General features: G+C 46.6%; 1 protein-coding gene and 1 pseudogene across 1 annotated transcript in view; one reads left to right on the top strand and one right to left on the bottom strand.

Annotated features, from left to right (window-relative positions):
- LOC111146079 (inversin) overlaps positions 1–12,558 on the bottom strand; it is a 173,571-nt gene that overhangs the window by 38,973 nt on the left and 122,040 nt on the right. The window lies entirely within an intron of this gene.
- On the top strand, positions 11,397–11,984 carry LOC111145924 (annotated as a pseudogene).

Genomic DNA, 12,558 nt, shown 5'->3' with positions numbered 1-12,558 from the left:
AATGGACAGTTCCCATAATTTCCCAAGTTTTGGTCTTTTCTCCAGACCTTACAGCTCCAAAGATGATGGAGCTGACGAGAACCTTATAGACCAGGCCTTGCCCAGTTGGGGCACACATGATGGGAATCTCTGTGTTTGCGAGACAGGACGCAATCCTGAGGGGTGTGTGCCCCAGCTTGTGTGGGATCCCTGCAACTACAGGCCTTTCCCTCCGATTCCAGAAAGCACAGCTGAATGTGACCAAGCCTGCCAGTCACAGGGACAACATTTAATCTTCTCTATTTATTAAAAAAGACCATTGGTGAGCTTACGGGTACATGGAACAATCACTCACTCAGCCCCTCACAATGGACGCTAACGCACCTGTGAGCTGCAACACCGCTAACAAGGCAAACCCACCCATTTTGCAGATGAGGTCCAGAAGGTAGGATGATCTTCAAAAAGTCCTACACAAGTCCTGGTGGTGAGGCTGGCCCCTGTGGAGAGCAACCGACTAGAAGGAGGCTGGCCAGGAGGGGCCAGGCCGCAGAATGAGAGGCTGTGGGAGGAGGACGAGGGCCTGAGGCAGGCAGCCCCGGTCCAGAAAGGGGCAAGTTGCTTGAGGAGGAAGGGGCTGAGTTCAGGACAAGGTTTGTTTGATCGATAGCATTAATTGTTGGGGACTTCCCAGGGAAAGAAACAGGGAAGAAAAAGAACATTTACTGAGCTTCTCCTGTGCTGGGCCCAGTGGGCCACCCCTGGAGGAAACTTGATTTCAGAGAAGACAGCTTGGAGAAAAGGACCTAACAAACGACGGGAGAAATGTTACACTTGTGAGCCTGCATGGAGGGGGTAGTGATTAATTTTGTCTAGAGGAGTTCAGATGCTCCCAGTTGCTGATTCTTAAAGATCTGGAGAGGTTTGCCAGACAGATGTGGTGGGAATGAGGACTTCAGTGTGAGGGGGCTGTTTGGGTAAGGGCATGGGGCGTGGGAAAACGGGGTCTGTTCTGCCTCTTCTCATCTTCAAACAGTGCTTGCTGTACACAGCAGGTGCCCCATATGTGCGGTTCAGACGACCCAGGTACCGTGTAGGAAGAGAATCAGGCAGACACATAAAGGTTCAGGTTAAAGCAGACTGATTAGGGCTGTAGTGGAGAGAAGCCCACACTGGGAAGCATAAGAACTTTTCTAGTCCTGTCCCTGCCAATAACTACAAAATGGTATTGAGCCAGTCACTTTCCTGCTGGAGACTCAGTTTCCCCAGATCTAACAGTTGTATGATAGTTTATAACCTGGAATCGATTTAGGGGTCTGTTTGGAAGCTAGATGTCTTTATAAAATCTGGGGTATCTTTTGTAATGAGATAGATTTCTTTTATTGTTATAGCTGGTATCAGAGTCCCTCTTGGGGGAGGGAGAGCCTTGTTTAGAAAAATATTTTAATCAGCCTGGGAACAGAATGGAAGGCGGGGTAGCAGGTGAGCCCTTCAGGGCCTTGGTGGTGATTGGCTCTGAGGAGCGGAGGGCTGCTCCTGACAAAAAGAGAATATGTTTGAAGCTCCTGACAGGGAGGGAAGAGATGAAAGAACATGAGAGAGAGAGAGAGAGAGAAAAAGAGAGAGAGAGAGAGAGGAGGGGGAAGAAAGGGAAGATGAAGGGCTGGGTAGTGTGTACAGCAATGGCCAGGACAAAGAGAACCTCCACGGGGAGCTGATAGACAAGGACTTTAGGTCTGTGCTCTTCACACTTTCATGAATGGAGTCTCCTGAGATCTCGTTAAAATCTAGATTCCGATTTAGCAGCCAGGGGTGGGGCTCAAGATTCCGCATTGCTAACAAGCACCCAGGTTATAGAGGTGTTGCTGGTCCTCTGAACCACAATTTGAGGAGCAAGGCTTAAGACAATAGAAAAGTTTCATATGGACTGTTTTGTTTGTTTGTTTGGTTTTTGGCTTTTGGATTTTTTTTTAGAGAGAAGGGGTTGAAGAGGGAGAGGGAGAGAGAGAATTTTTTTTTTTTTTGAGAGAGAATCTTAAGCAGGCTCCACGCCCAATGCGCTAGATCTCGACACCCTGAGATCACGACCTGAGCTGATATCAAGTCAGATGCTTAACTGACTGAGCCACCCAGGCGCCCCTCTTATGGACCATTAACTGTACCATCATGGGACATGAAATGGATTGTCCACAATGACATCAAGGTCTGGGAAGGTCTCCCAGGATCCTACGTGCTGTTTTATAAGCAACCAGACAAGCTGCAGAGCTAAGATACCAGACATGGAAGCAGAAACAAGAGTGAGTGAGGCAGAGACCCTAAGCCTCCAAGAAGTCACAGAATTCAGACTTCCACAGGCTGTGCGATTCGAGGCAATGTTTACTGAGACTTCAAGGGACAGAGAAGACCCAGATGACAGTGATCTGGGTTCCCTCTGATATAAAGCCTTCAACCCCCCCTTTTGAAGGTCTCCTGTCCCACGGCAAAGCTCCTGCCAAGCCTGTTTGTCTGGTCGTTTCCGACTGAGCCCCATTCCTAGCAAGAGTGGCCGGGCGGACCGTGCTGACTCCTGTACAGCTCTGATATTTTCATTTGACTCTGGTTTTGTTCCACGCTTTGCCGAGTGCTGACACCTGAGCACCCGACAAGCCAGGGGGACAGCCTGTCACCGTCAGCGCCCAAGAGTCACCTGGAAGCTAGCAGGTGCTATTTCAGCGTGAGCTGTCTGGGAGAAGGCTGCTGTTCAGAAGCTGGAAGCATCTGGGCGGCTGAAGTGCTGCTAATTGATGGAGCAGCCGTGCTCCCGGCAGGAGGGGGACAGCTGCTCTTTTTACACGCACTGATGAAGGGAGCCACTCTAGGAGAATATTGGTCCCGCAGACAGACCCGCACGTGTGGCTGTCTGCCTTGGCATCTATGTGGATCTCGCTGCCATTAAGAAGGGCTCAGAGGTGATAAATTAGACATTTGGTCATTTCTCTTTCTTAGGGAAACCAAACAGTTTTCCTTTTCAATTCCAAGAAGCTGTTTCTACTCAGGTCCTGGGCAAACCCCATCACTGCGGACCTTTCTGGGCCAATAGCGGGGGCAGCCACAGGACCCCCAGACCATCCAGCCTTCTAGAGTGATCAGGATGGCCAGAGACCCAGGGTGCTCTGTCTTCTGAAGACTTGTTTGGAACGGGATGTTTGTAGGAAAGTGTTTTTTTCATGTTGGTAGAACTAAGTAAAGCAGATTTGGAAGGAAGACCGTAATAATCAGAATATATCATTAGACCCTATTAATAGAAATAAATTAATGTTTAAACAAATTGATGCATTTAAAAAATCTTCAGGTGGCCTGTGGCCCACAACCATGCAGTTCCCCAGAGCTGTGGCTCTTGATATAAAAGTAGTGATCAGGGGCGCCTGGGTGGCTCAGTGGGTTAAGCCGCTGCCTTCAGCTCAGGTCATGATCTCAGGGTCCTGGGATCGAGCCCCGCATCGGGCTCTCTGCTCAGCGGGGAGCCTGCTTCCTCCACTCTCTCAGCCTGCCTCTCTGCCTGCTTGTGATCTCTCTCTGTAAAATAAATAAATAAAATCTTAAAAAAAAAAAAAAGTAGTGATCATTGCAGAAAAGTGGGTAGGATTAGAACCGGGACTATGCATAACCTACAACCTATTTACATGTTGCTGCCTTAAAACAAAAGCAACAGCAGCGATACACACAACACACACACACACACACACACACACGCACGCGTGCGCTACAGTCAAGAACATGATCTTTCGTGTACGCATCCCTGGGGAATAAGGTCCAGCTCCACGGCTCCTGGTCTGAGTTCAAAGGAATCTCAATTTATTCACTTTTATTTGGTAGATAAGGAAACTGAGGCAGAGCGACTACTCTCTCCCTCTGCTCCTCCCCGACCACCACTTCTCAAAGAATGAAGTGGGTCATATGAAGAAACTGCCAGCCACACATCAGAATAGCCGTTAGCAGCATTTCAAACTAAGTTCAGATGTAGCTTTTAGTTCTAAACTCTCAGACTCAGTAATTATTGTGAAAAAATTTTTTTAAAGATTTTATTTATTTATTTGACAGAGAGAGATCACAAGTAGGCAGAGAAGCAGGCAGAGAGAGGAGGAAGCAGGCTCCCCGCTGAGCAGAGAGCCCGATGCGGGGCTCGATCCCAGGACCCTGGGATCATGACCTGAGCCGAAAGCAGAGGCTTTAACCCACTGAGCCACCCAGGCACCCCAATTATTGTGAAATTTAAGTGTTTTATCTCCAGCTAATTTATTATGAATATCTGAAGATCTAGTAACCTTCATGGGGGTTAAGTTATAAACTTGACCTATTTTTGTTAAATTTGGAAACAAATACCAGAGAAAGAACCAATGCTATTCTAGTTTATATGAAAAATTAAAGAGAAAAAAAAATCCTGTCGACGCACAGCAGAAAATTTAGCAGGAAATTTACTAAATGGTGGAATCTTAATGCATAAAGTAGTTCTACCTTGTCTTCTCTTTTTTTCTATTATCTTAAGGGGAACTGACTAGACAACAGTTTTTGATGGGCTGCCCATTAGTCTGGTTTGTACTGTCGTCTTTTCTGGAGCAAGATTTGCAGCTCCGCAGAGGCTCACAGTATAGAAAAGTGAGAAAGTCAGTTGAAGATGAGGTCGTTGACAATGTCCATTTCAGGTTCTGTGCATCACAGAGCAAAGAAAGTCTCCAAACTGTGGGCTGAAGGAACCGGGTGTGTCACCCTGGGGAGAAAAGATGTAAGGGCCACAATGCTCCTGCAGATCTCTGAAGGGCCACCAGGAGGCAGCAACGTGGCCCGGAGTCCCACCCCTGCCCCAACCCCCCAGCAAAAACAGACCTGAGTCCCTAGGATGGGGATTTCTACAAATGAGCAGCCTAGAGGACAACTGCAGAAATGGGCCCATAAGAAATTCAGTGATCAAAAGATTGCTGGGGCACACTTGGGTGGCTCGGTTGGGCATCTGCCTTCAGCTCGGGTCATGATCCCAGGGTCCTGGGATTGAGTCCCCTGTCCGCTCCCTGCTCAGTGGAGTCTGCTTTTCCCTTTGCCCCTCCCCACCACTCATGCTTGCGCGCGCTCTCTCTCTCTCTCACAAAAATAAATACATAAAATCCTTTTTTTTTTTTTTTTAAAGATCGCTTGATGTGCAGAGAGTCAGATGAAGGGCCATAATTTAAGTGACTTGGACATCCAGTGGCTTCAGCATCTCAGGACTGGGGTGTGTTTGCTTGCACAATGTGCACAATGTGGCACAGACCCATCTCTGGGCCTGGACAATAGGAGTCCCGGAAGGTGATGCTGTTCTCTACTCTCTGATGTGGCTTCCACAGAGAGTTGTAGTGGCCCAGGTGAGCAAGAATTAATTAATTCTGTCAGAGACTGCAGATAGAAGCAAGCTCCTCCCTGCTGCAGTGGGGGTACTCAAGTCGCCACTGCTGTGAAGGCAGGACCTCAGAGAGGTTTGAAAGCTGGGACTAAAGTGGCTCTCACAGAAAAGGGACGTCTACCTAAGCAGGTCCTGTTGTACCAATTTAACCCGGCTTTGCCCTCATGACATTCTTGTTTATAGTCTCAGTGTAGGCTTGGAACTGACTAATTTTCTTACTTTTCTCAAAAATGTAGGAGGAACTTGGTGTGCTCTGCCATGTTAGTTAACTTTCAGAGTAACAGGAAGATTTTTTATTAAACTATGTTGCAGAACGGATGATGGTGGCTTGGTACCACTCTTTCAACAATTCCTGGAAACAAGAGGGAAACAACTGAAGGAGCACTGGGGTAAGAGAAAAACTGACTAGGGACCCGGTTCTGGTAGAAGTAAAATAAAATAATAATAATAAAAAAAGAAGTAGGGCTGTTTCTTGCTGGCCTACCAAGATGGCACCAGCAGCTGGAGACAGCCTCCAGCGTAAGTGCGGCTGGTAGGAACCCCGGCTTAGGGGAGGGCTGAGATTTTGGTGCCGTCGTTCTCCTTTACTGGCTGTGGAATCAGGAACGTTAACCTCTGCGAAACCCCACCTGTGAAATGAGATGAAGGACGGCTGCCCTGTCTTTCCTTACGGAATGATTAGGTGGATTGAATGCAGTAAGCCGTAAGAACTTTGTAAGCTGTAAAGCACTGTATAAATATCATTGACCACTATTACTTTTATGTAAAGCTGTTAAGAGAAAGCTTCCCTGTGACAGGATCTGGTGAGAAGTGAAGAAATTCGTGTTTGGCATGAGCGCCATGCAGTCTAAGAGCTAGAGGGCTGGGCCTAATGATATTTTCAGAAATGCTCATTGTTGAAGCCACACAACTCCCTTTTCTGTGAGAGCCATTTCATTATTATTATTTTTAAGATTTTATTTATTTATTTGAGAAGAGAATGAGAGAGAGAGGGAGAGCACAAGCTGGGGAGAGGCAGGAGCAGACTCTCCGTTGAGCAGGGAGCCCGTCATGGGGCTCGATCCCAGGATCCTGAGATCACGACCTGAGCTGAAGGCAGATGCTTAGCTGACTGGGCCACCCAGGCGCCCAGTGAGAGCCATTTTAATCATACCTCTCCGACCTGTTGTAGGTCCTGCATTCACGGCCATGGAAACTTATATACTGAACTGGAATGGGAAAGAGCCTGCTTGTTTCTGCAGAGTCTGACAGAATGTTCTTCTTCTCAAAACAGGGCATATACAACTCTCTATGGATGCCACATAACGGGTCTCGTGTTCAAGCAAGTGCAGTGGCGAACCCCTTTGCTCTTATGCTTCTTTTAAAAATCAGAATACAGAACTATCATAAACCTGTCAAGTGGTAATTTGCTCATGATAAATATGGAGGGAGCTAGGAAGCCAAATGCACAAATCTAGAAGCACCAGTGTTTGTTGTGAGGGTAAATGGAACATAAACGTATCTCCTGCCCGAGTATGGCAAACAAATTAAAGTGGTACACTCACGGAGTTTCACAGACTCAAAGGGGACTGAAGAGGGTATGTGGTCCAAGCCTCGCACTTGGCTGAGGGGGAGAGTAAGGCCTAGAGTGAGAAATGACTCATGCAAGGTTTCAGACTCACTGTAGGAACAGTGATCGAACATTTATGATTAAATGCTTATTAAATAGGTATTTTAAGACATTGGAGATACAGAGATACAGAATATAATCCCTGTTCCCAAGGAACTGTGGATCTCGGGGGGAGTCAGACCCATTCACTCCCATAGATGGTTCTGCATGTGATGGGTTCTAGATGTGATAGGGGCTAACACAGAGATAGGGATGTGAGAGGCAGTCACTGTGTGGAAGGGAAAAAAAAACACCTAGAAGGAATGTCAAAATGAGCAAGAGAGAAGCGAGAGATTGTTTTAGGTAGAGGCAAGAGCAAGGACACGCAACCTAGCTCTCACAGAATCATTGACTCAGAAGAGATCTCAAAGACTAGTTCTTTATATAATTAAAAAAAAATTCCTTGTATACTATCCTGGAGAGATGATAATTCCATTTTGGCTGGAACATTTCCAGCGAGAAGAGACTGATTACCTCAGAGGACAGAAAAGCTTCCGTGCTAACCTTTTCAGTCGGTACTCCGCCGTGTGTAGGGGCTGTGCGACACTGTCTCATCATTGTCGCCGAATAACAGGCTGAAGAATATCTGGGCTCTGACTTCCTCTCGAGGGAATAAGAAAATGTCACATGTCTTTGAACCTTTGACTTACAGAATGTTAGAGTTGGGGGGAGAGAGGGGGAAGCTCAGATATCATTTTGTCAAATGGTTTTTAAAAATCTCTTTGTGACTCATGGACCTTTTTTGAAATCGTGATAAAAAAATGTATAGATCTTCACTGCCTGAAATATACCTATGCTCACAATATACAAACCACTGCATTTAGGTTTGGGGTATTCATGGGGCCCCAAAGACCATCCCGGATTAAGAAATCTTTTCATTGTACTAATGGGAAACTGAGGCTCGGAGAGGTGGGATGGTATGGAGTAGAATCATGGGAGTGATTCTCCATCGGTCCGACTGCAGTATGAACAGAAGCCAGGCCTCTGGGTCAACCCTGCAGAAACTCAGTGACAGACTGAAGGTGTTCCAGGAAATGGAACTGGATCTATTATGAAGAGAAAAGGAGACTTGGGGTAGGAGTTGGGTACCTACTCTAACGATCTGAAAGTTCGTTTATGGAAAAATGTTTAGACTTTTCTCTTTTGCTTCAAGGGAAAGACAGAAAAGACAGAAAATAACTTCTGCCAGATAGAACTGTCCCTGACTGGAATGTGCTGCTTGAATTCTTTGTCACTCGACTTTCTGAGAACAACCTTCTTTTTTTTTTTTTTTTTTTTAAAGATTTTATTTATTTATTTGACAGAGAGAGAGATCACAAGCAGGCAGAGAGGCAGGTAGAGAGAGAGAGAGGAGGAAGCAGGCTCCCTGCTGAGCAGAGAGCCCGATGCGGGGCTCGATCCCAGGACCCTGAGATCATGACCTGAGCCGAAGGCAGCGGCTTAACCCACTGAGCCACCCAGGCGCCCCCTGAGAACAACCTTCTTAGAAGGGACTGTGGCATTCCAAAAGTTTGAACTTGGTGACCCAAACTGGACTTGATTATGTTCCTTTGGGAGACCCGTGCAATCTCCTACTATAGCCAGGAAGCAGCTCAGGGCTCCCAGAGACCATGGAAAGTTCCAGAAAGTGAAAAACATGAGGAAGTGAGGCAAGTTCAGGATGGCTAAGCCCTCCCGCGTGAGGGGAGGGAGGTAGTTGTGTAGAGAAATGGGCCTCAGAGATAAAAGTGGAGGCAGACAGGTGAAGGGTCTCCTGTAGCACCGTGGATGGGATTCAAGAGTGATGGTTGGCACATGGCAGCGGGACAGAAGATGGAGGCAAGAGCACATTTCAAGAGGAATTCACAGAATCAATGATAGCAGCCGCCACAGGGAAATAAGGAGGCAAGAAGAGAGACGAGCTGTGGTGGAGAGTTGCAGGTTTCAGGGTGAGTCTGAAGTGACAGTGACAACAGGACACACAAATGGAAAGTGTTGGCAAGCCACAAAACGACAGCGAAGGGGAAATGCCTGGCAGGCGACTGAGGACGTGGAATCAGAGTTCCAGGAGGTCAGGATGTGAGACCGAGTGAAGGATGGTCTACGGACATGAAGTCACTCAGGCTTCAAGAGTAGACACCTTCCCAGTGGAAAAGAGCTGAGCATGAGGAGAAGTTTAGGGAGCGAGTGTGTAGAGCCGACCGCAGTGAGGAGGTGGTGTGACTGAGACGATGTGAGAAGGAAGAGGCAGAAGAGAGCTGAGATCCGAGAGTGAAATAGAAACCCAGCGCACAGGCAGCTTCCGGGGAGAAGAGTGAGCAACACAGACACAGTCTCATCTTGTGTGCCTTCAGCCGTGTGCTGTGGCAGGTCGGTGACAGAAATGTTCATTTTGGCAACAACACAGGTGGTGCAGTGTGAGTTATAAAGTGCTTTTAAGTGGATTATAGCTATTTCTTAAATGGTATTTTCTAAAACCACAGGCCTTGGAAAATAGGACTAAGACTTCACTCTCTCTCTCAATTTCTCTATCAGTAAATGAGAAGTAATTTTAACTTTAATAAGCTCCCTTCACATCGTTGCTTTAAGGAAGGTGATCCGTGCCCTCCTAACGAGCCATGCCGGGAGAGGTACGCCAGGTGACAGGACGTGCCTGGGTCGCCTTAGCCAGGGAGGTGGCAGTGGCAAGGACTGAAGTTAACATTCTGATTTTTGTTCCTTAAAGCAAAAACCAGAGACAAAATTAAACACTGGCTCAGATCTTAAGAAATAACTTTTGAGAAATAAAATTAAAACAAATGAAATCAGTTTCTTTTCCATTTAAATATTTCCCTTGGAGCTCGATGCCACAAAAACTGTAGGAGGTGATGGTCAGACTGTGAGAAATTTGTTTACTTCCAATAATGACACCTAATAAAGAAAGGACTGTGACTGAGAAAAAGGAAAGGAGATTATAAATTTCCAGTTTGGGCAATTTCAGACATATCACAGTAAGCACAGCTCCCACGTAAAACGGTTTTTAAAAATGAACTTCAGAAACGAAGCACTAGGACAAGGAGGACACAACTTCCATGACAGGGACGCTAACCAGGATAACAACTATTGTGAGGCTGGACAAGATGATTCCTGAACCCCGTTGCCCTTTCAAGCCCACATGGCTGGGAGTCACAGAAGGCCTAGTTAGGAAAAGAAAAAAAATCTTAAGACTCTCTTTAAGCATGTGCTGATGTGAAAGCCCGTCCACTGTATAGGAAATCTTCTGACAAATGGATTCCTGGTTCTCGGCTCTACACTGACCCAGCAGAGCCTGTCCAAACTCTCGGTGCTGGGCATGTGGCCTCCAGGGAGCACCACGGGGGCAAAGGAGAGGAGGGAGAGGCTGAGATCATTAACAGTGAAGATCCAGGGGTTTCCAAAGACCTGGAGACTGCCTTCAAGTCAGCTGGTCTAACCTGTTGTGTCTCACAGATGAAAAAACTGAGACGCAGAGAGAGGAATGCTGTGTTTCACCACAGACCCTCTATTCTGCTGGAAAGGGAGTCTGGGGACTCCGGGCCCCCCTCTCTACAATGACAAAGTGGAATGTATTTGGACAAATAGGCTCCTTGGGGGGGTGGGGGGGGACGTACAAAGTCAGTCATATTGACTTTGTAGAGTCCCACCTCATATTTAGGTAGGTATGACTTCAAATCCTGAAAACAGACTCTTGCACATTAAAACTGGAGTTTATGAAAACATCAGCTAGAAGGAGAAACCACACTCCTGCCCTTGTGGGGAATCTTTAACTTGCAACTCAGGATAATGTGCCACATGCATTACCCACTTAGAGCAGTCACTCTCGTGTGGGGAACTTTGGTAGGGCCGGAAAAAGAGGCATGTAGACAGACCTTAGGTTAAACTGGATCCTCTGGCCGAAGTGAAGAGAAGAGAGCCTCACAAAGACAACAGTGCAAGGTCAGACTCCCGAGGGTGCCGCTAACTGTGGTGGCTTCACTCACAGAAACTGGGCTCTTCTTGTCGGTCCTACCTACCCAAAACTGCCATTATGGTCAGCATCCCCGTTCACAGTGGTATTTAACTTTTCACTAAAAAGATTTATCCTGCTTTTTATTATTATTTTAGATGATTATTTATTACACTTATGCTTCCCCCTTGTGGGCAAGATTGGAAGGATTCAAGATTGGGAAACATTTAAGGTACAGCCAGGAAGTTACCCGTTAAGAATCTTCCAGTTGTCTTTCTCATCAGAGGTTTTGGCATCTACACCTACCGATGCAACATTCTCCTGCTGTTTAAAGTACCCAACGGGGGTTCTCATGCGTTCTCCCAGGAGCCATCGCTCTTCTGCTTCCCCTAAGCACCCTGAGGTGATCCCTGAAAATGGTTTATTTGCTCAACGCAGAAAACTGTACAAAATCATGCAAATCAAGAGGTTCAAATCTTCATGTTCACTTTAAGAATACACATGAAACTGCCCAGGCCATCTAGGGTGCGCATATCCGGAATGCCACCAGGTACAGGAATGATGTCACTTTGCAGAAACAATGCATGCCATTCCATCATGACAAGGGTGGAGTTGGTCCATGCGGCCGGGACAAACAGTGGGGATGCACACAGGGTCGGTGGCCCAAAGAGAGTGCTGGATTTTTCCCGCCCATGCTTAAAAATACGGGGAGTCATGCTGACCTGAAGGGTTTAGATGCAGATTCTCTGGTCATGGAGCATAACCTGGTCAAGAAAGTTCCCACGACTTGGTGTGGAACTGACAGGGCTCGAGGTCGGATTAACCCACACATGCGCTCTCCCTGCCGCACCGAGATGATCCCCACTGAAAAGGAGCAGATTGTTCCTAAACCAGAACAGGAGTTTGCCCAGGAGGAAAAGATATCCCAGAAGAAACTGAAGAAACAAAAACTTATGGCCCGGAAATTAATTCTGCAGAGGATAAATGCAAATAAAAGTAAGTAAGTGGGGTACCTGGGTGGCTCAGTGGGTTAGAGCCTCTGTCTTCTGAGGTCATGATCGCAGGGTCCTGGGATCAAGCCCCACATCGGGCTCTCTGCTCAGTGGGAAGCCCGCTTCCCCCCTCTCTCCCTGCCTGCCTCTCTGCCTACTGTGATCACTGTCAAATAAATAAATAAAATCTTAAAAAAAAAAAAAAGAAAAAGCTACGACTCATTTAAAAATAAAAAAGTAAGTAAGTGAATAGTAAGTCAGTAAATAAATAAATAAGTGAAGTACCCAACAAAGGTAGCCAAGAAGGAAAACCAAGGCACAGTCTAAAATCCATCATTTATGGTAAAATAATCACAATGTATATATAATAGGCACAAATGACTATTTTACACATTCTGTAACATTACCCAAAAAGTGTGAGGTCCTTGAAGCAAGCACTTTGCTTTTCGTCACTATTTTCTCCAAAGGCCCCAGCCAAGAGTTTTGTATGTACCAAGAATTCAGTAAATATTTCTTGAATAAGTTACATTAGTTAGTAAAGATTTGTTTGCGCGGGGGCGGGGGGGAGGGCAAGGTATTTACACAA

This window comes from Enhydra lutris, unplaced genomic scaffold (assembly GCF_002288905.1).
Source record: "Enhydra lutris kenyoni isolate GAN:26980312 unplaced genomic scaffold, ASM228890v2 scaffoldscaffold13, whole genome shotgun sequence".
In the NCBI taxonomy this organism is placed as follows: Eukaryota; Metazoa; Chordata; class Mammalia; order Carnivora; family Mustelidae; genus Enhydra; species Enhydra lutris.
Note: the sequence above shows the minus strand (reverse complement) of the source record. Positions and strands in the feature narration are given on the sequence as shown.